This window comes from Canis lupus, chromosome 17 (assembly GCF_003254725.2).
Source record: "Canis lupus dingo isolate Sandy chromosome 17, ASM325472v2, whole genome shotgun sequence".
NCBI lineage: Eukaryota > Metazoa > Chordata > Mammalia > Carnivora > Canidae > Canis > Canis lupus.
In genome coordinates, this window is record NC_064259.1 from 14,770,027 (window position 1) to 14,791,599 (window position 21,573).

Sequence of the window (21,573 nt, forward strand, 5' to 3'; positions counted from 1 at the left end):
GGTGCTGAGTATACAAAAATGTTCTACCTTATTTTGGCAACTTTTCTGTAAATCTAAAATTATTTCAAAATAAAAAGTTTATTAAAAAAAGGAATGTAACTTTAGGAGAATCAAAGGGAAAACAAGCATTAGCCTTAAAGTATATCTCTTGATTTCTGAGGTAAGAAAGAGAGCTGTATAAGACTTGTGTGAGGGACAAGCAGCAGGTGTTTTGGAGTTCATTGACAAAGTCACATAAGCCCATTTACTACCAAAGATATCTGAATAGCCTCAATAAAAGTTACCAAAATAGGGCGCCAGGGTGGCTCAGTCAGTCGAGCATCTGCCTTCAGCTCAGATCATGATCCCAGGATCCTGGGATCAAGTCCCACATGGGGATCCCAGCTCAGTGAGGAGTCTGTTTCTCCTTCTGCCTTTCCCTCCTGCTTGTGATTCATTCTCTCTCTCTCTCTCTCTCTCTCTCTCTCTCCCTCTCCCTCTCTCTCTCAAATAAATAAAATATTTTTTAAAAAGTTACCAAAATATCTCACACAAGAATACTATTTTATGTCTATGAGTAAATGGCAGCCTCTAGGAGATGGGATAACAGTAGCTTGTGTTTATTAAGGTTATCTGTTTCAGGAACTGCCCCAAGAGCTTCAAAGACATGACCTCTTTTAAATCTGAAGTCATCCTATGAGGTAGAAGCTATTATTTTCCTCAGAAAATGTGACAGGATCACAGACAGTTTAAGTGACTTACTCAAGGTCTACCTAGCTAGAAAAAAGTGGAGCTGGGATTTGAACTAGACCAGCTGGAGTCATACACACTCTGATGGTCCCTCAAAGGGCCATCAACTTCTCCAAGGATCTGAGCCCTCTTCTATGTCCCAGGCTCTCATGAGGCCCTAGGGATACAAAAAGAAGTAAAACAGACTGGTATTTTATTTATAAGTATACAGTCTTTGTTTCATTTAATCTCCATAACAATTCTGGAAGATGAGCAGAAATGCTCCCATTTGACTCCCATGTTGCAAAAAGAAGAGTGAGACTTGGAGAAGTTAGGCAATTTTCCTTAGGCTAATAATGGAGAAGTGGGCAGAGCTAGTGATGAGGAAGTGGGTGACACCAGGAAAACCACTGAATTCCCATAGTTCCCAGCATCCTGCACTTAATCAGTCTTCCAGTCTGGTTAATTACTAACATGTTCCACTCATGTCTACCAAGCATAAGCCCACTTTACCTTCAAGTCTCATGAAGAGAGCTCAGAACAGGACTTGGCCCTAGAGAAGGAGCCACCCATGAATGAGTGCAAGTCTGACTTGCCTCTGGAGACCTAGCTATTGGGATCTACGTGTGAGTGTTCTCAGATATTGAGGACCAGATGCAGTGAAATGTGTTCCTGCACAGATGGCCATCAGCCTGCTTCCTGAATCATGATCACTGAAAGCCTTCCCCACCCCCAATGCTAAGGATATCTCTCCTCAGCATCTTTAAAGTCTTGTTTGGCAGAGTCAATATCAATCAATTTCCAGAGACAGTCATTCAACAATCATCCAACTATCTGATTAACACCCACAGTCAAAGTCAGGAAGTCAAGGTCAGCATGGACTGTGAGTCAGGGAGTTCGGATCCAAAGGGAGTGCATTATTCCACTTGGTTATTAAGCATACAGTTGTAAGTGCTCCCTTTCACTCTTAGAATGCAAAAACTAATTAATAGTATAATAGTATACTATATAGTATACTAGTATAATATAAAAAATTATAGTACTTCCACTGTAATTATATTTGCCTATTTGTGAATGAAATACATTTTTTACTCATCCTTGCAACCAATCAGGGCTTCATGAATGAATGTCATTCATTCAGTCATCCATTCAAAAACATTTACTAAACACCTATTATGTGCCAGGGACTGAAATGTTTGGAAGGTCAGGGTAATTAAGGCAGTTCCTGCCCTCAAGGAGTTTACATTTAGAAGAGTTCCCAGACCTGTAGAAAGAAAAGTGTGAGGAATGAAAGCAATAATTATTGTGTACCCCCCAGGTATAGGGGACCTCAGAAAAGAAACAAAATAGCTTGGCTTTGGGAGATCAGGTAGGGTTTCATAGAGAATAAGATGCTTGTGTCAACTGTGAAAAAAGAGTGAGTTTTTTTAATGGACCAGGGGAGAACATTCTAATGTGTCATTGTTGTTGAGGATAAAGAGTAGCAAGTATGCTACAGAAATTCAAGAATGACCTGTGGATTAAAACACGTGTTCACTTATCACTGATTCATGGACAGAGGAAACTTGGAAGTATACAGCTGTGTACACTGAGCAAGGCCAAAGTCCCAAGGAGGACAAACATGGCAAAGACAAAGAAGAAGGCAGAGAATGACATGGTTTATTTCTGGAAACAAGAGTTTTGGCTGATTGAACAGCCAGTGAGCATTCTCTAACATGCCGATGCCAGGTCTGGACTATGACCCAGTTCATGGGGCAAGGCCACCAGGGCCTTTGTCCTCTTACCCCTGAAGGACACTGAGCCTCTCATCTGCCCTTCCCATTCTCCATTGACACCCTTCCCACTTTCCTTTCATCACATTTTGTTTATTTTTTTAACAATAAACACCTTTATTACATGACCGAAGATAGATGAGAGGAAGGTTTATTTGCCTTGCTGGACTTTGATTTTCCACTGATGGAACTCGAGCTCCTTGCCCTCTAGCACGTAGCCATCTGCTCGGCCACACTGACCCTGTCTCAAAGCCATGCATGCCAAAAGCTGGCCGTGCTGGAACCGTTCCTCCAGAAGACTGCTGATTTTGGCATTCTTTTTCCTTTCATCATATTCTGAATTTTCTTTGATCGTTTTTTTGTTTAAAATCTCTTCCTTCTAGGCAGCCAGCATGGCCCCCTTGTTGTGCCCCCAGGGGGGAGGCAGTGCAGGGTGGGGCTCCTACACTGTGGGGACCGTGGGCTCTCCGTGAGCACGATCCAGTTCTTCACTAGGGCCATGGTGTGGACCAGTTCGTTGTTGGAAGCATCGTAGACAGCATCAACAATCCTTGTTTTGTGCATATGACACTTGGAATCCCAGGAGAAGTTCCCTCAAGGCACAGTGCCTCTTATTGTGTTTATTGCCTCCCCAAACATGGACTGTGTGTATGTGGAGGGGGCCAATCTTCGTGTTGGCAGCACGGCATCCCAGCTCATACTTCTGGTTCTTGTGGTAGGGCTTTATCTTGCCCCCAGTCTTGAAGTGCCTGTGCCAGTTGTCCTGAAAGATGCCCATTGCTCTCCATGCTGGCTGCAAAAGACCCTTTCATTAATTTTCAGTATCTGACTCTCCTCAATTTTTTTTCTAATTTTTTTTTCAGAAGCAAACACCATGCACTCACCTCTTCACTAGCTTCTGTCAGCCTGAAATTCCCTGAGACTGAAACTTGTGTGATTCTTCTGCCTCCCTACCAAATGCACCCTCCTCCTGCAGACAAAGGGAGGCCAGAAATCCATCCACTCTCAGCCTACTCCTCAGGACAACAAACACCCCATCTCAAGAAGCACTAGGAAAGCCAGATCCCCTATTCTCCAATATTGCAAACCTGGAGCATTGAATAAGCAAGCAATCCTCTATTAGAGAAGAAAAAAATCACATTCCTAGTGGCAGTCAGCAGGAGGCAGGGGCTCTTCCAGCTTAATGACTTGCAAATCAAAAGCATGAAAACCAGAATGCACCTTTTGAACCTCTTTCCCATTCAGCCTCGATGTCCTCATAATTTTCTCCCATAGCGTTCCTGTTATTTTTGCTACCAGAGCAATAACCTTCCTTGTGCATTTTTAAAATGTGGGAGGAGGAGCTGTCCAGTGATCTCAAAGCATATGTTTTTGATTCTCATAAGATTATGGATACCAAAGGAATAAAAATGGAAATCACTACTGCCAAGATATGAAAGAAAGTTTGCATAGTAAAATAATTTAAACCTAACATTTGGACCCAATAAGGCAAATGGAACGTTTTTTCCATATTTTTGGAAAATGTGCATTTTCTTCACATTAAGTGGTACCAATAAAAAATAATGATTCTCACTCAGTTTATTTCTATAAATTAGATTGGCTTATAGTTTTCCAGGACATGGTTTTGTATCAAGCTATATGGCAAACACCTGAGCATAAAATGCATTCCACTGTTTGCTTCCATGTGGGAGAAACAGGTCACCATGCCTCTCTCCTAAATCTAGAGCAAAGGTCAGCTAAAGCCAGTCAATATATTCAGTCCTCTCTAGCTGCTGAGAATGAGTGTAACATCAGCTTGCGGAGGTCCGTGAGCAAAGCCAGGAAGTTCCTCCCAGATAGGCAGGGCCACCGTTTCCCATTTCCCGGTTAGAAACCCGAGGATTCTGCAATCCTTGCTGGTAAGCACATTTGACTCATCCTGGAATCAGATAAACACAGAAGGCCAAATAATAAGAAAGGGCTTGAAAACACGCATAGGTGGAATCCGTGCATGACCACAGCTAGGCGAAGCTAGGCGAAGTCTCTGGAATGAGAGTACAGCTAAAGAAACAGTAGGCAGATGGGGATGAGAAGATGGGGAAAGGGGAGAGAGAAAAGAGAGGCGAGAAAAGATGGCAGAGGGGGAAGAGATTAAAGTAAATGTTAGATCTAGACTTGTGTTGTCTAAAAACAAACGAGTGTAAAGGCACAAGAAGGCTCCCCCTGTGAGGCCAAAGCTCTTGGAGACCCAAACTAAAGCCGAGATGGTGGGCTGAACACCAAGTCAGAACCATGAGTGATGCTTCAAGCCCCACCACTCCTGGAACTTGCTGGATGCAAACTAAGGCTGCTGAGAATCCCCTTTTCTCGCCATCACATGTGACAAATTCCTTCCTTCCTCATCTCTCAGGCCTGTTGGAAAGCTCAAAGAGAGATGAATGCGAATGAACTGTGATCACTGTAAAATATTCCACACATGGAGTGTGTGCGGTGGAAAGAGTGGAAGGTGGTGAATTATTTATTATTCTTTGGCTCAAGTGTCAGCTGTTTGTAAAGTCTTCATGTCCTCCAGCAGCTGAGGCACGATCCACTGAGATTTAAATAAAATTGCCTTGAATCCCTAGCCCACAAACGGTAGGAAACCAAGCATCCTTCCCAATATCCCAGAGGATTTGTAGGGAGGCTATTTTGTCCTCATTCCCTCCTAGCTCCAATTTCCCACTTTCGCTGGATTTCCAATCCCTTCTCCAATTTTTATCTTCTGCAGGTGTTGGATTTTTTTTTTGTTCATCACTGGGGCCAGCCTAAGTTCTGGCCTTTCCCCCACCGTACTATGGACATTAGACTGGTCATGGGACTTTCACTGAGGACTGGAAGATACAGGGTAGTATTGTATGTACTACATACAGGGAAGCAAGTGTCCTAAAATTAAATGCCAGGGATTCCTTTGTTAACTGTGCCTGGCTCCTCTGGGCACTGGAAATACCTCACTGGTCATCTCTGCACAGAGAACCCCAGCCCACCACCACCCAAACTGACTTTTCTTTCCCTCCCTCATCTCCCATCAAGCTATCAGCTCTTCTCTATTCTTCCCCGATTCTATCACTCTTTTCTCAGCCCCTCTTGTCTGCCTCTGATGCAGAGGAATCAACCCAGGCTACACATTAGAATCTCTAGGACAGGGCGGGATATTTAAAAACAGTGATGCCAGATCCTACCCAAGGCCAATCACATCAGAGGCTCTAGAGCTGGGGCAGGCACACATACTTTTTCAAAGTTCCTAATGTACAAGCAAGGTTGAAAACCACCTCCAGTCTAAGGCATCTAAACCATGTCCCCAGGCGAGCTCACCTTTTGTACTCAAAGTCATCAAGGTATTTTGCTAAACAAAAGATAATTCTCTCCGTGAGAGAATTGCTGCCAATTTTTTAACTGAACATGATTTTTCCTGCCACAAATATTATCTTAAGAAATTTGCCAGCAATCCACACTTCATTTATCCAGGAGTCAGGATCTTTCCCCAACATGAGCATTTCTGGATGAGTCCCCTGCTCTCTCCCTCCTGGCTCATTTTCCCAGGTCACGAAATAGCAGGGTAGGCAGAGAAGAAAGCAAGGAATCCACACAAAGAGGAACCTGGTTTCATTGTTGAGAAACATTATGGCAGGTAGAAATTCAAAACTAAAATGGAAAGCTGACAGTATTTTGGAATCATGTGTACAGAACATTCAACTTTAGCAAGAAAAAAAAAAATAAAAGGCAGCCCCAATGGCAGTGTTTTGTTTTAAAAGCAAACACAGAGATTATGTTTTCTGAATATTTCAGAAAACTTAGATTCTGTGGAACAGTGCCATATATATCCTCCCCTTTTGTTCTCCTAACAACCATGTGAAGGAGGGAAGTGGAGCAGGAGTTATTATTCATTTTCCCAGCAGAATGAATTTCTACTCAGAGGGGGTAAGTAACTCCCCCAAAGCCACACTGCTCATGGCAGAGCTGTTGCTTAAAACATAGCTTTTATCTTAGTCTGTTCCAGCCACTGTAATGAAGTACCGTAAACTGGTGGTATATAAACAAGAACATTTCTCACAGTTCTGGAGGCTGGAAGTCTCAGATCAGAACGCCAGCCTGTGAGGAGAGCCTCCTCTGTGTTGCAAATGGGCCTTTTCTCAAATCTTCACATGGCATCAAGCAGGGAGGAGCAAGTCCTCTTGTGACTCCTTAGGGCTCTAACCCCATCCATGCGGGCTCCACCCTCATGACCTCATCAAATGCTAATTACTACCCAGCAGCCTCACATCCCAATCCATCACACCATGAGAGAAGGATTTCAACAAAGAATTTGGGGGGTGGGCCACATCCAGCCCCTATCAGTCCTCTCTCCCACTTAGGTACCCTTCCTACCTCATCATGTCTCCTCATTTGTGTCACGTTGCTACCAGCGAGTCTCTATGCCTAGGGTGTGTGTGCAGGTATACACACACACACACACACACACACACACACACACACACACACTTGCCATCCCAGCCCGGGAGGCCACATTCCGTGCGCACATGCCTCCTGAACAGGGGTGATCAAGGAAGAACATGAGATACCCAGGAGCATCTCTGCCTTCTGTGTTTAAGACGGGAGACGGGAGAGCAAGCAGGGCACTTGCGACCCACGACCCACTAACGGGGCCCTTTCCTGCCCATTTCCTTCTCACCCCCTGCTGTGCCTTCATGCACTCCCCTTTGAGACTCTGCATATCTTCTCTCAGGAAAGGAGCTGATGTCAGGCCCTGCCTTTGTCTCAACAAGTCTTTGTCACCTGTCCCTGAGGGGAAGCCTTTTAGACTGTCTTTGTTGGGAAAAAGAATGGTAATTCATAACATTCTAGAATTAGAGCTAGCACAGAGCCCCAGGAATGTTTGTGAACTGACTGGTTCTTGGCTCGCAGAGCTGGAAGGGCTCAGTGGAGGTCATCTCCCGGCCTTAAGACAGGTAAGGCCTGTCAGGAGGCAGGCGACAGATAGGAGAGACTGTGGGAAGGCAAGCTCTGCTGGGGTGGCCACCACCCCACCTGTGCACAAATCAGGCCCTGTGTCCTGCAGGGTGCACCGAGGCTGATCCAGAAACAGAGATAGACGGCTCCCCACCCACAAGGAAACAGAGTCCTTCAAAGCAGAGTTGCTTTCATGAAGATAGGTGATCTTGGGGCTGCTGGGCCAAACAGGGGATTCTGAGGTATCAGTGTTCTAGCCAATTCCTATGGAATGTTTGTGACTTTGAATAATTTCTGCAAGCTCTTCGGTTCCAGGCTCCACAGACAACCTTGGGTGAGAGAGAAGAGGACAATGAGATGTTCTAAAAAAGCCTCTAAAAACTCATCACTTGACAGGACCTGTATCACCGCCTATTGCCAGGAACACAATAAAATCTCTCCCCCTCCGCCCTCCGCCCTCCGCCCTCCCCGCTCTGCTCTCTGAGATGCAGTCTTGGGGACTGAGCACATATGGGTCTAGTTGGTCGATCTGTTGTCCTCCAAGGCCATAAATTCAGATGGTCACAAATTAGCTTCAGGGAAACTTCAGGCGGAGACACGCACGCGCTCCCATTCAAGTTCTGGTGTCCAGGCTGAAATATGGCTGCATGTGTTCCCTTCTGCATCACCCGCCTGCTGGAGATGCCACCCTGTCAGAGACAGTTTATGGAGCGGCCAGGAGGCCAGAATACAGTGGCCAGCTACCACCCCAGCCAAGGCGCCCCAAGGCTTTGATCTGCATCAGCAGGGCCGGCCGGTCATTCCTGCACACGGGCCTGAAACGTGGCTTTCCAAAGCACCCCCGGGGGCCCTGGGTTCCTCCTGCACCCCACCACAGCACTGTCAGTGCTGACACTTTTCTTCCCCTTCCCACTCTTTGTGACATCCCATTGTCACCAGCTACACACAGAGTACCCCTGGTCCTTTGCCTTTCCTAGTCCTGACAGCTGACACAGAGCCTGCTCACACTTTGCATGAAAATGCTCCTTCTTGGAGGTCCTTCTCCAAGAATCTGAGCTTGAATGCTGGCAGGACATGAACTCAAAGCAAGATTCAGACACTGGGTTTTTCTGAGTCCTAGGAGGTACCCTGGCCTAGTCTATCAGGAGCAAATTTACACTGATCTCCAAAGTTTGTGCCATCATAATGCTTTTCTGCCCCAAGATAAGTCCAAAGGCAGTGAGACTCACTTGAGAAAAGAACACAGCAGGAGCCTGAAACTCTCAAGCTGCCCCAGCAGGGCTCTGGAACCTCTGAGTGTAGCAAACTCATGGCAGAGCTTTAAAAGAACCCAACTGGTGCCGGGGTCCCCTTCCCAGACACAGACACCTGATTGGTCTGAGGTCCAGGGATTTGCAAACTCTTAAAGGCACTTCGCCATGCACAGCTGAGGCTAAAAACAGCCGAGTGAAGACAATGTCACTTTTCCCCATAGTTTCTCTTTAAGGCATCCCCCAGCTGGATGAGGAGAGTTTGGGAGGTACCCCAACACTCTAATTATGCTTCAATCACCCCCTCACTTGTGCCCTCCCATTTATTGGGCACTTGCACTGTGGGAGGCTCTGTGTTAGCCCTAGTATAGCTTCTCCAGAGAAGCAGAGCCAACAGGATGCTTGTATGTATAAATACACACACACACACACAGAAATTTATTATCAAGAATTGGGTAACGTGATTATAGAAACTGAGGTGCACCAGGATCTGCAGTCAGCAGGCTGGAACTGGCATTAAGTTCTAGCCTCCAATGGATTGGATGAAGCCCTCATCCCACATTTGAAAGGACAATCTGCTTTACTCAATCTACTAATTCAAATGTTAATCTATCTAAAAACACCCTCAGGGACCCATTCAAATACTGTTTGTTTAATCAAATATCTGGGGACCTCATGACCCAGTTAAGTCGACACATAAAATTAACTGCCACACATGCTGTTCTAGGCACCACAGCCACATTAAAAGGATCTGGATTCTTGCCCTCAAGGAGCTGCCAGTCTCATGACAATGAAAAATTTGCATGGAAAGCTAGTCTCCTAGTCTCCATGGCATAGAGCAGCTGTACAGAGCGGACAATGGGGGCTCAAAGGAGAGATGTCTGAGCCAAGATGGTCACCAACATCCTCCTGCAGAAATTGGCAATAATCTGGCTCAGAGGTTATTATGGGCTGAATTGCATCTAATGAAAGATATGTTTAAATTCTAACCCCTAGTAATATGACCAGAATGTGATCTTATTTGGAAATAGGGTGGTTGCAGATGTCACTAGCTAAGATGGGGTCATGCTCAAGTAGAGAGAGCTCTTAATTTGATATGACTGATGTCCTTATAAGAAGAGGAGAGAGACACAGAGATGCCTTCACCAGAAGCTAACAGGGCAAGCGCCATGGAACATTTTCTTTCCCAGAGCCCTCAGAGGAATCAACCATGCTGACACCCTGATGTCAGACTGCTGGCCTCCAAACAGTATGAGAATAAATCTCTGTTGCTTTGAGTCACCCAGTTTGCGGTACTTTGTCATGGCAGCCCTAGCTAACTAAAAGGCTAGGACAAGTGGGGTGAGGAAGTAGACTAGGAGGAGCAAAGATGGGAATGAATAGTGTTAAGGACAAGGAACAATCCAGCTAGAACAATGAATTTCATTAAAATAAAAAAATGATTGAAAAAAGGAATCAGAGCTGCCATCTAACACCTCATTTCCCCAGCAATCCGATGGTGCTGCCCTGTCTTGAGAGAAACTTCTCACCTCTCCACCCACATCAGGCACTACCTTCCTCTTCCTTACCTACTCCCCCTCCCCAGGCACAGTGACTGTGAGGGTGGGCATGTGACCCAAACATCCTTCTTGGCCACAGTAATTGGTCCATGGATGGGCATGAAGCCAAGGCAAGCCAATTAGAGACTTTCCTTGGGACTTTTTATTTTTACTATTATTAAAACTTGTAGAAAAGAACCCTTTTCTCTTTGCTCACAGGCCTGTGAAACATGAACTTGGAGCTGCCCTCAGCCACATCCTTATAATGTAAATAAATAAGGAGATAAAATGATCCTTCTATCACTCGTGCCCTTGGTTCTAGACACCAAGGTTTGGGGAGCTGCATCTGGGTTTTTACCCCTTTCCAATTCTTCCATCAACTCTTGTGAACTGCCCCCAATAACCTTGCCCTTACACATAAAAACAAAAATAACTTTGTTTTTAAACTGACTCAAATGGATTTCTGCCACTCGCTACCAAAGGGGCCCCAACGAGTACATCATGGGAGAACGCATATTGCCCACATCCTAAAGAGCTTTGATGCCAGACTGCAGGGTGTATTTTTAACCCTATTAGCTAGAGATTATTAACTGGAGTCTATAGAATCTGGCTTCAGGGTTCCCCATGAAACTCCAGAAAAATATGTGCAAAATGCACACAATGTGCACCCATCTGGGAAAAGGCAGCATAAATGTCAACACGCTCTCAGTAGCAGAGTCCTTGACCACCCCCCAAAAAAGATTAAGAACCACTGACAGGAGCCATGAGGAGCCATTACAAATGTAAGAATCACAGAATCTATCATCCTCATGAATACTGCTTAAGCACCTCACATAGCCAGCCATCTCAACAAGCACGCTGTCCATTCCAGGGTCAAGAGCTATTAGGGATGTGAAGATACACATGATATAATTTTATCCTCAAGGAGTCTTAGTCACCTTGGGGTGGGGACGGGCATCTACATAATTTCAACAGCAGGTGAGGGTATGACAATGTAATGACAATTCAGAGGCCAGTGCCTAGAACATTGTCCACAGCCCTGAAGCAGCAGCCGTGTTGCAGTAAATAGAACCATGGATGGGTTCCTCCCTCACATAAGCCAGTGCCTCAGAGTTTCAGGGTCTTCATTTTTTAAATGGATAGAGGAATCCTGCCAGACTACCTCATAGGATGTTGGGCAGTTCTAACAAGAGACAAGATAACTGTTAACTTGCTCGGGGCCTGGAGACCCCTGGACAAGACATACAATGCCTTCTCGGGAGAAGCCTGTCTCTGGAGCCAGCTCGTGCTTCTCAAGCAACTGAGACCCTCACACTAGACCGACTAGCAGCATCAGCATCTCCTGGCCACATGTTAGAAATGCAGGTTTCAAGTGTCACCCCAGACTTTTTGAATCTGGATCTGCAAGATCCCCCAATGGAGCTGTATGCAAATTAGTCTGAGACACACTCACTCAGGTAGTTCTTAGCATAGTGTGAATATGATCTAACAGGGAAGAAAACCCACCCAGAAGAGACAGAAAGCATATCAGCTGGCACCTTGACCTCTTTCTTCCTGCCATGGGAGCATAGGATGCGATGTGCCACAGTGTGTGAGCCAACCCTAGAATTGGCCTTTGGTCCTGCTAGATGCCGCTCCTGAACCACAGACATATGGTCTCCTTGAGCCTTCAGAGTGACACCAGCATACTTTGCATGCATCAGCACACTCAGAGGGGATTAGCTAACATCTGGGGAGCACGGCCTGCTGTATTCTGCTGCTTTGTGGAACAAAGGAGCACAGGAAGGCTCTTGGAGTGCCTGAGCACAAGCCCAACACAGTGCCAGCGGGGCAAGGGCTTCCCAGAAGTCAGCAGCCCCATCACTAGGCTTCAGATGACCACAGCAGACAGACAGACCAACAGCAGAGCTGAAAGGCTAGGGCATCAAGAACTCGGGGTCTAGGGAATAGTAATATCAATTAGGCCCAAAAGATTCCCCTGGTTCAGTTAGTTTTAGAAATGCTGCATTAAACAAAGTTGAATTTGCTCTTTCACAGGGGTGCCTTTGACTCACTGTGAGTGCTGTGAATCTTCAAGACGAACGCAAAGTAGATTTTTTTTTCCCAGACACTAATCACAGAACACTTGCCATCTGCGGGAGGCAGCCAGGGCTGCAATGACCAAATACCACAGGCTGGTGACCCAAAAAACAGCAGCTGACTTCTCACAGCCTTAAAGCCTGGGAATCTAAGATCAAGGTGCCAGTTGATATGCTTTCTGGTGAGCATTCTGTTCCTGGCTTGCATACTGCTGCCTCCCATGGCAGGAGGAAAGAGAGCAAGCAAGTGTCCTAGTATCTCTTCTTCCAAGGGTACAAATCCCATCGTGATACATTCCTCCCTTCATGACCTCATCTAACCCTAATTACCTCCAAAAGGACCATCTCCAAATACCATCACATGGGAGTTTAGAGCTTCAATATATGAACGGAGTGAGGGGGGATAGTCAATTCAGTTCCTCTCACTACTCCGCCATAGGTAGGAAGGCTTCAAAGCAGAATGGGAAATACTAGCAAAGATGGGCATGGCAAAGATCCCTCTTCAGAAAGACAGTCCAGGAAGGCCTGCAGCAGGAATTCTAAGGGCTTTCTTGTTCAGGGCAATCAGGTAATTAAAGCATGTAGGTGTTTGCAGCAAACATGCCAAATGTGCCAAGAAGTTCACCGTAATAATGACCACCACCATTTCTGAATACTCAGTATGAGCTAGAGGCACATTAAGAGTTAGGCTTTATATACATCATCTCATTTAATGCTCTGAACTACTGTTTAAGGAAGTTACTATGGTCGTCCCCATTTTCAGATGATGAGACCAGGGATTTAAAAAGTCAGTTAGCTGCTGTAAGTCTTACAGCTAGTAAGTGGCAAAGCTACCCGAGATCTCTCTGACTTCAGGCACCTGCTAAAATGCTATAAAAATTCCTCATTCCTGAGCACGTGGGAAACATGCCCAAGACCTACGCTTAGCCTTCTATGGCACCTTTCAGGTATGGAATCATTCCTGGTGGCTCTGGAGAAGACACAAACAAAACAAAGCCCAGCTTGATTCGCAGGGTCCATCAATCTTTAGTTTTAAGTTTTAGGTTTATCACCTCTCTTGTCACCATATTTAGTGACATATGTCATACACTGGTTTATTCAAACTCACAATACAGAGAATTTAAAAACTAGGCAATTCTCAACGGTAGACATGGAGCTTGTGTTGATTTGCTGACACTAATCTCCACCTCTCTACCCCTGTAATTAGCTATTCAGTTGGTAGAATGAATTACTTCTAGGTTTTCCACCCATCCTACCTGTCAAGACAATATGTTTATATTTACAAATTTCAAAGAGGAACTATAACTTGTCACTCTCAATCAATAAACATGGCTTTTGTTTGTTTTTTTTACAAAGGAACTGCTAAAAAGTTTTCCTCTGTGTAAATCCAAGGACTTGCCTCAAGCAAAGATGTAACCATACTTGGTCAAGAATGAATCTGTGGATTCCCTGGGAAGGTTTTTCTCCAAGTGTAAGAATGGCCTGTCCATATGCCACCCTCATTCCCAGTGTAAGGAGAAAAAGTGGAAAAAAAAAAAAAAAAAGAAGTCAGGATTTTTCAGATGCAAAGAGTATGGCTACAAATAGATCTGGCCTGAGAGCAGGACTAGTGTCCTGCCCCAGCTCTGCTCCTAACGAGCTGGATGACTGCCACTGTGCACATAGCACTCCCTGCCTCCTCACCCGTAAAATGAGGGACAACACCACCCACATCTCAAACCTACAGTTAGTGATCCCATGGGTGATGAGTGTCATGGTGACATTTGTATACCAGCCCTAGTTCTAATTCCTGGAAAATGCCCAATCTGCTTATATCATTCACTCCAGGGGAGCTCTACAGTTTTGATCAGAAGAATCTCAGAATAAGAAGCTTTCACCCACACCATCCAGACAGATGGAAATGCATTCTATCAAGTCCTTTTAAAAGTGTACACAACACTGCACACAAGCCAGCGCCAGTGTCTAAACAGCTTTCTTGATCTAGAAGTTCTTTATCTCTGGCCTAAACTGCTTCTACTGAAATAAAAGATTAAGACCAGATTGCCTTTATATTCTGGGTCATAAACTTATTTCTATCTGGCAATAGTAATTAAATTGCTTTCCAATCTGCTCTTTTCTTATTTTATTATTAATTTTAAAATTATTAATCATCCTAAACACATGCAAAGGTGTTGAAGTTAATACAACAGCAACCTGCATGCCCACTGCCTAGATGTAATGCCTGCTCCCATATGGCCATTTTTGCTAAAGCAGAGAGAGCAGTTGTTCTTAAAAGATATAAAGCACTACAGATATGGTCACTGACCTGCCTACACTCAATCCACTGCCTTTTGTTCTCTGTAGACATAACAACACTAGGATTTGGTGCACTCTGCCTCTCATGCAGTGTCTATATGTTTACTACATATGTGTACACACATAGTAATATAAAACACTCTTCATGAACTTTTAAATATATATCAGTGGTATCATATTGAGTTCATCAATTTGAAAATTGCTTTCTTTTCCTCAACCCAGCTTTTTAGATAATGGATAATAACACTGACTCCAAGTTTTTTTGCTTGGGATCAACATATGGACAATGCTACTATGAAGCCTCTTGCTAAGGTTTCCTTGCACACATACAGAAAACTCTCTAGGGCCTACATATCTAGAAGCATTTGCCCTAACATCCAGTTTTACCAGCAGTAAATTTTTATATCTTTACTGGACATTTATGTTTTCCTTTTTGTCAAATAAAAATCTTTGGCTGCTTTGCGTCTTAGGCTACTTTTCTTTCCTTTACTGATTTGTAGGGATTTTTATGTTTCAGATACTGATCCTTTATCAATGTATGTGCTGAAAATATCTTCTACCATGTGGTTTGTCTTTTCACTTTGGCAATGGTTGATTTTGTCATGCAGAAGTTTATCATCTTAATGGAGGCAAATGCATCCATCATTTGCTTTATGGTTTGGTTTTTCTGTGCCTTCTTCAAGTAGTGCTTCCGTTTCCTGGGGTCCTAAGTATATCCTCCTGGTCAACCTCACATAGACTACGTGGTCTCAGTGTCTACCATCTTTCCTCCTCAGTGCTTTTAAAAGTATCATAAAGATGATTTGTTGCTCTTTTGAAAGAAATAAATGGTTATTACAGAAGATCTAGGAAAAGCAGACAGAAAATAAATCAGTACATCATTAGGTTACTTTTAAAAATAACTCTTATTATCCTTTGGTAAAAAATTAGAGAAGAAAGCAAACGATGAGAAACTCCAAACTCTGGGAAACAAAGGGTTGCAGAAGGGGAGGTGGGTCAGGGTGATGGGGTGACTGGGTGACAGCATTAAAGAGGGAACACAATGAGATGAGCACTGAGTGTTATACTATATGTTGACAAATTAAATCTAAATAAAAATCAACTCTTAACTATCTTCGAACAGAATCACCCACCAGGGCGGCCCTACTTATAGCCCCTTTCTACATCACTGAACGTAATATGATATATGATGGACACGGCTGAGCTTTGGAGAAAGACAGATCTGGATCTGAATCCTATCTCTACCACCTTCTAGCTGATTTATCTTGCATATGACATTTACTTCCTCTGAACTTCAGTCTCCTAGTCTGTAAGATAAGAACAGTAACTCCCGCATTGGGTTGTTATTGTCCCAGTGTATACCAAATTTCATATGTCAGGTCTATAACTGGCAAAATCTTTCCTTAAAGAATCCTGTGAGCCCTGGTCTACTATCTACCAGGGTTTAAGGTCCCTGGAGAAAAGTAAGAACAGAGCCATGGACATTCATATTGGTTAGACCCGAGTTACAGACAGGATTTCAGGAAAGACAAATTCTGTGCAGTCAGTAAAACTCAAATGGCTGAGCCACCCAGACACCCCACCTGGAGGGCTTCTTAAAACACAGATGCTGAGCCCCACTCCAGAGTTCTTGAGTTAGTAGGTCTAGAGGGGGGCCCAAGAGTTTGCATTTCTCACAAGGTCTTGGGTGGTACTGATAGGGCTGTTCCAATAGTCTCTAGACCCCTCCATTTATACAAGCACACTATAGAAACAGTGCCTAAAATGGCATGGAAACTAGATGGAGAACAAAAGCCACCAGCTGACCTCATCTTCAGTACCCCCCTCACCCCCCCCCAAAGGAGTTAATTAGCAAAAGGGAAAACAATTGACTTTTTTGGTATTATATAATCCCATTGTATTTTTGCCAGGTATCAGATTTCACGACTTACTGCCATGTGCCACTGTCATGAAAGAACTTATTGTTACATACACAAAACAAGTTCACAACACTGCAAGAAGTATAATTCCACATTCTTTGTCTCATTGCAGTTGAAATCTTCAGGTTAATAGGCAATTACATTCACAAAACATGTCGTGCTTAGAACGAACGTGGCTCATGTTAAGATGGCCCTCGCCTGAAGAAAGACTATTTTTAGGAAGCTTGGCAAAGAAAATTAAAGTTTTCAGCCCAAGCATGCACTGCCAAATAACTAACTCCACCAAATTCTTTATTACCAAAAGAAAAAAAAAAGGCAACAAAATAATGAAATCTTTCTTTTGACCATTTTGGGGAATTCTCTTTCCACATCTAACTCCCCTTCAGCTTTCAGAACTTCCTTCACAGAATTGTTTGTATGTCTTCCCTGCAGGACAGTAGTATTTGAAAATCAAGCTGGAAGTCATGTGATTAGAATTTCTTGTCTTTCTATGTCTTGGAGGAATCATGGAACCTTTCTGCTTAAAGTGAGAAGGTGATTAGAGTAGGACCGGTTTCACTTTCAAGGACCCAGAGCTGTGGACTTCAGATGAAGAAGAACTCCATACCATTCTCTGAAACAGTAAAAATCCTTTAAAACATAAAAACTGAATCCCAATATGTACTTTTTACAGTTATAGAAATCCAAATTATTTCTTTTTCTATTAAAGACTGAGCTTTCAATAACATATCTGTGAGTTGGGCCAGGATTCTTCCCCTTGAAGACAATGGAGCAAGTGTCTGAAGATATAGGCTCTGGACTTGGCTGTCACTGAGACTGCTCTGAACAGCAGTTCCTTAGAGGTTAGATGAGCATCTTTTTTTTTTTTTTTTATGTGAATTCCTGCCTCCTGACTGGTCTCCTTATCTGTAGTTTCTCACTTCTAATCCATGCTCAACACGAGTGGGACTCAAAGGGGCCCCAGACCAGTAGCATCAGTACCACCCAAGACCTTGTGAGAAATGCCTACTCTTGGGCCCCCATCTAGACCTACTAATTCATGAACTCTGGGGTGGGGCTCAGCATCTGTGTTTTAAGAAGGCACCCCACCTGAAGGTGGCTCAGTCAGTTGAGCATCAAGCTCTTGATCTCAGGGTAATGAATTCAAGCCCCACACTGGGCTCCATGCTGGATGTGGAGCCTACTTTAAAAAGAAGAAAGAAAGAAGAAAGAAGAAAGAAGAAGAAGAAGAAGAAGAAGAAGACGGCTTCCAGTTGATGCTTATGCATATTAACACAGGAGAGCCGCCAGCCCACACTGAATCTTTGCAGGGCAGGTCATAGCTCCTTAGCATAGCTCAGAAAAACTGTCATGACCAGCCTCCTTCAGCCCCCAGACTCACCCTCTGATTCCCTCCATCCTGCCACTCCACTCCTGAAGTGGACCTACTACAGAGCAATGCTGACTTACTGAGGTGCCACCTCCTCCACTAAGCTTTTTCTTCCTCTATTCACAGCCAATTCATCACACTTTGTCTTCTGGTTTTTGCACATGTCCCATGTTTAAGAGCACCCTGTGAAAGGGTTGGAGACACTGGTCTACCCCACTAGCCTGTGAGGTCTTTGGAGACATACAGTCACTCATGCTTGCTCTCATCAACTATTACTGAGCACCAGGTATCCAGGTGGGCACTCAGGATATAATGGTTAATGGTGCAGATGGAACTTCCATCTTCTGATTCTTTTTTTAAAAATTTAAATTCAACATATAGTACATCCTTAGTTTCAGATGTAATGTTCAATAATTTATCATTTGCATATAACACCTAGTGCTCATCACATCATGTGCCCTCTGATCTCTAAATCTTCATCACCTAGCACCTTTATTATCTTAATTATACCACAATTATCTTAATGTTGAGATAATTTCTTTTAAAAAAAATGAGCATGGGGAGATTTGTGTTAGTCTCTTTCTCCCCTTGATATCCCTTTTTTCCTTTAATTTTTTATTTGAGTATCATTGACACACAATGTCATATTCATTTCAGGTATACAACAAGTTTGAACATTATGCTATGCTCACCACAAGTATAGCTACCAACTGACCGGGAACCTTCACCTGTTGGGTCTATCTGCCTACCCTCCTCCCCTCAGGCAACCATCAGTTTGTTCTCTGCGTTTATAGGTCTGATTCTCCTTTTTTGTTGTTGCTGTTTATTCACTTGTTTTTGTTTTCTTTTTTAGATTCTACATATGGGTGAAATCACACAGTCTTTGTCTTTCTCCATGTGACCTATTTCACTTGGCATACTACCCTCTAGGTCTATCCATGTTGTCCATGAATTGTATTAATGTTGTCAGTGGAATGTATCAATGTGAATTTTCCACCTGTGATATTGTACTATAGTTCTACATGATGTTTCCTGCAGGAAAAACTAGGTGAGAGGCATATGGGTTCTTTCTGTGTTAGTCCCACAACTGCATATGAATCTATAATTATCTCAAAATAGGGGCACCTGGATGGCTTAGTCAGTTGAGCATCTGACTTGTGATTTGGGCTAAGGTCATGATCTCAGGGTCATGAGATCAAGCCCCATGTCAGGCTCTGCACTAAGCATGGAGCCTGCCTAAGACTCTCTCTCTCTCTCACCCTCTGCCCCTCCCTACCCTCTCCCTCAAAATAAAAAAAAATAATAATAATTATATAAAAATAAAAACTTATTTAAAAAAGCTCTTGGGTCTTTCAAGAGAAGTTAATCTGTCATGCAGGCACTATATAGGACTTTGAATTCCACTAATACACTCAGAAATGCTATTGTGAACATCTATATGAGATGGACATAGGGACGTGAACTAAACTTTTTGTGGTAATCATTTCACAATATAGGTAAGCCAAGTCGCTATGCTGTATATCTTGCAGTATACCTGAAGTGCATACACCACTTCTAGCTCAATAAAACTGAAAGAGGGAAAAATGAGAACAAGAAAACTGGCACTTAGTAAGTATTAACTCCAATCTCTCCAAAACCCTTAGGTTGTCTTTCAAAATTCTCCATGGTCTGACCTGGCTTATTTATCCATAATTAAACTCCACTTCTCTCCAATATGGTCTATCTGGTCATCACTGGCTTATCCCATCTCTGCCCAGCCAAATTATATTCCTCTTTCAAAGACCAGAACAAGTCCAATGGCATCCGGCAAATCATTCCTGACAATCTTAGCCTCTGGTAATCATCAGTATTTGTTATATATGTCATTCCATCAGCTATCACCTTGTATTATGAGCCATTGTGCATGCATTTCAGTTTTGTATCCCCAACTAGATTTCAAATCTATCTCAAGGATGACTAGGCCTGATTCTCCTTCCTTCTCTGAAGGCAGGTAGAACAGAATGACTAAAAGCAGGAACTCTGGAGTCAGAAAACCTGTGTTCTAACCCTGATTCAAAAGAAACAATGCTGAGGTCCCGAAGTTCTCAACATTTAAACACAGTGGAATCATACAATGCGAGGTAAATCCCTCTTGCCTCAGTTTCTCCAAGGACACCCTTGCGTTACTATCCCTGCAATTGCCTGTATGGTTAAGAAATGATCCCATGAGATCCCTGAGCAAGTATCACAAAGAAAGTGGCTGCAGGGGTAAAACTAAACACACGGGTGTGATTCTTAAAGTATCCCTGATTTGTACAATTATTCTATGTGAAGCAGTGCATTCCCTGAAGCTGCAAAATAAATTTTGCTGTGAATGCAAGCAAATGCCCAGTCTTCAAACTTCAATCTATAAAAATGTTCCTATATCTTTATCCTAATAGAGGAAGCAAGCAATTAACTTTTAAATATTTATGCTGATTTTCATTAGGAAACCAGATGTTTGAAAACAGTCAATGACTTTTAGCTTTTCAAAGCATTTGGCTTGACTGATTTATCCGACTCAAGAAAGCAAAGATAAAAATCTTGCCAGTAATATTTTGAAGAGTGGCTAAAATCTGAGGAACACTCCTGAAAGAATGTGTGCATAGGGTGATGCAAGTAGTAGGTCTGCTGCTTATCTCTTCCATCTCCCCATGAGAGATGTCCTGGAAGCTGGTCCCAGGGAGCCAGCAGAGGTTGCTGAATTCTAGTTTCAGGTGCACAGTTGAGGACACAGGCGCCCAGTGAGAACTGCTGACACTTGTGTGGAGTTTCCCACCTCACATTCGTTTTCTTAGCTCCCAGAGATGCCAGTCTGAGGTCTTGAATGGACAGGAAGTAGGTACCTCTTTGGTGTGCCCCAGTTGAAAAGTCTGATAAGTAACGGCCAGAGCTGAGCGCAGCTTTCCACAGGAAGTCCGCTCTGCTTCAGTGCTAGAAATCAGTGTGACGTCTAGCATAGCCAAGTGTCCCTGCAGGACCCCACTGGGAAATCACTGGAGTTTTATGAGGTTAGCTGCAGTTTTTGTGTAAACAACATAACGTTTTATGATGGGAAACCTAGCCCTTTGCTTTTTATGTAAAAGCATCGATTAAGGCTTTTTTAATGTTTCAGATGTAAAGAAGTGTGAAAAACTAATGTTGTTTCAGAAATGGTCCAAGGAAAAAGATAATGCAGTAGCTACAAGTTTAATGACCTTTCTCATAAAATTATGTAGGGGATTTGTGATAAGTGTGGCAATAAAAATGGTTTTGTTGCTTCTAATTTTCCCAGCTGTGGATTAAATGCTTTCTAATGGATAATACTATTACTGTCTATATTCATTACTTATTCCAGCATGGATTGAATATATTTCCAAGATGAATATCAATAAATTCACATAGTAGATTCTTTAATTAAAATGCTTTCAATAGTAAAGTTTCTTTATTTTTGTTTGTTTGTTTTTTAATTGGAGAGGGGGTGTTGCCAACACTACCTTTTGTAAAAGACAATTTAAGTAACAACCAAATTCAAATTGTGGCTCTGTTTCATTAGTCAGTGGTCAAAACCCACAGAATGAGCACCAAGAGTGAATCCTAATGTAAACTAAGGACTTGTGTAATAATGATGTGTCAGTCAGGGTACGTTCATCAATTATAACATACACACCATTCTGGTAGG

At 43.3% G+C, this 21,573-nt stretch overlaps 1 pseudogene; it reads right to left on the reverse strand.

The window, feature by feature from the left end:
- Window positions 1-2,357: 2,357 nt before the first annotated feature.
- LOC112664771 (40S ribosomal protein S8-like) lies at window positions 2,358-7,302 on the reverse strand (annotated as a pseudogene).
- Between the last annotated feature and the right edge of the window lie 14,271 nt (window positions 7,303-21,573).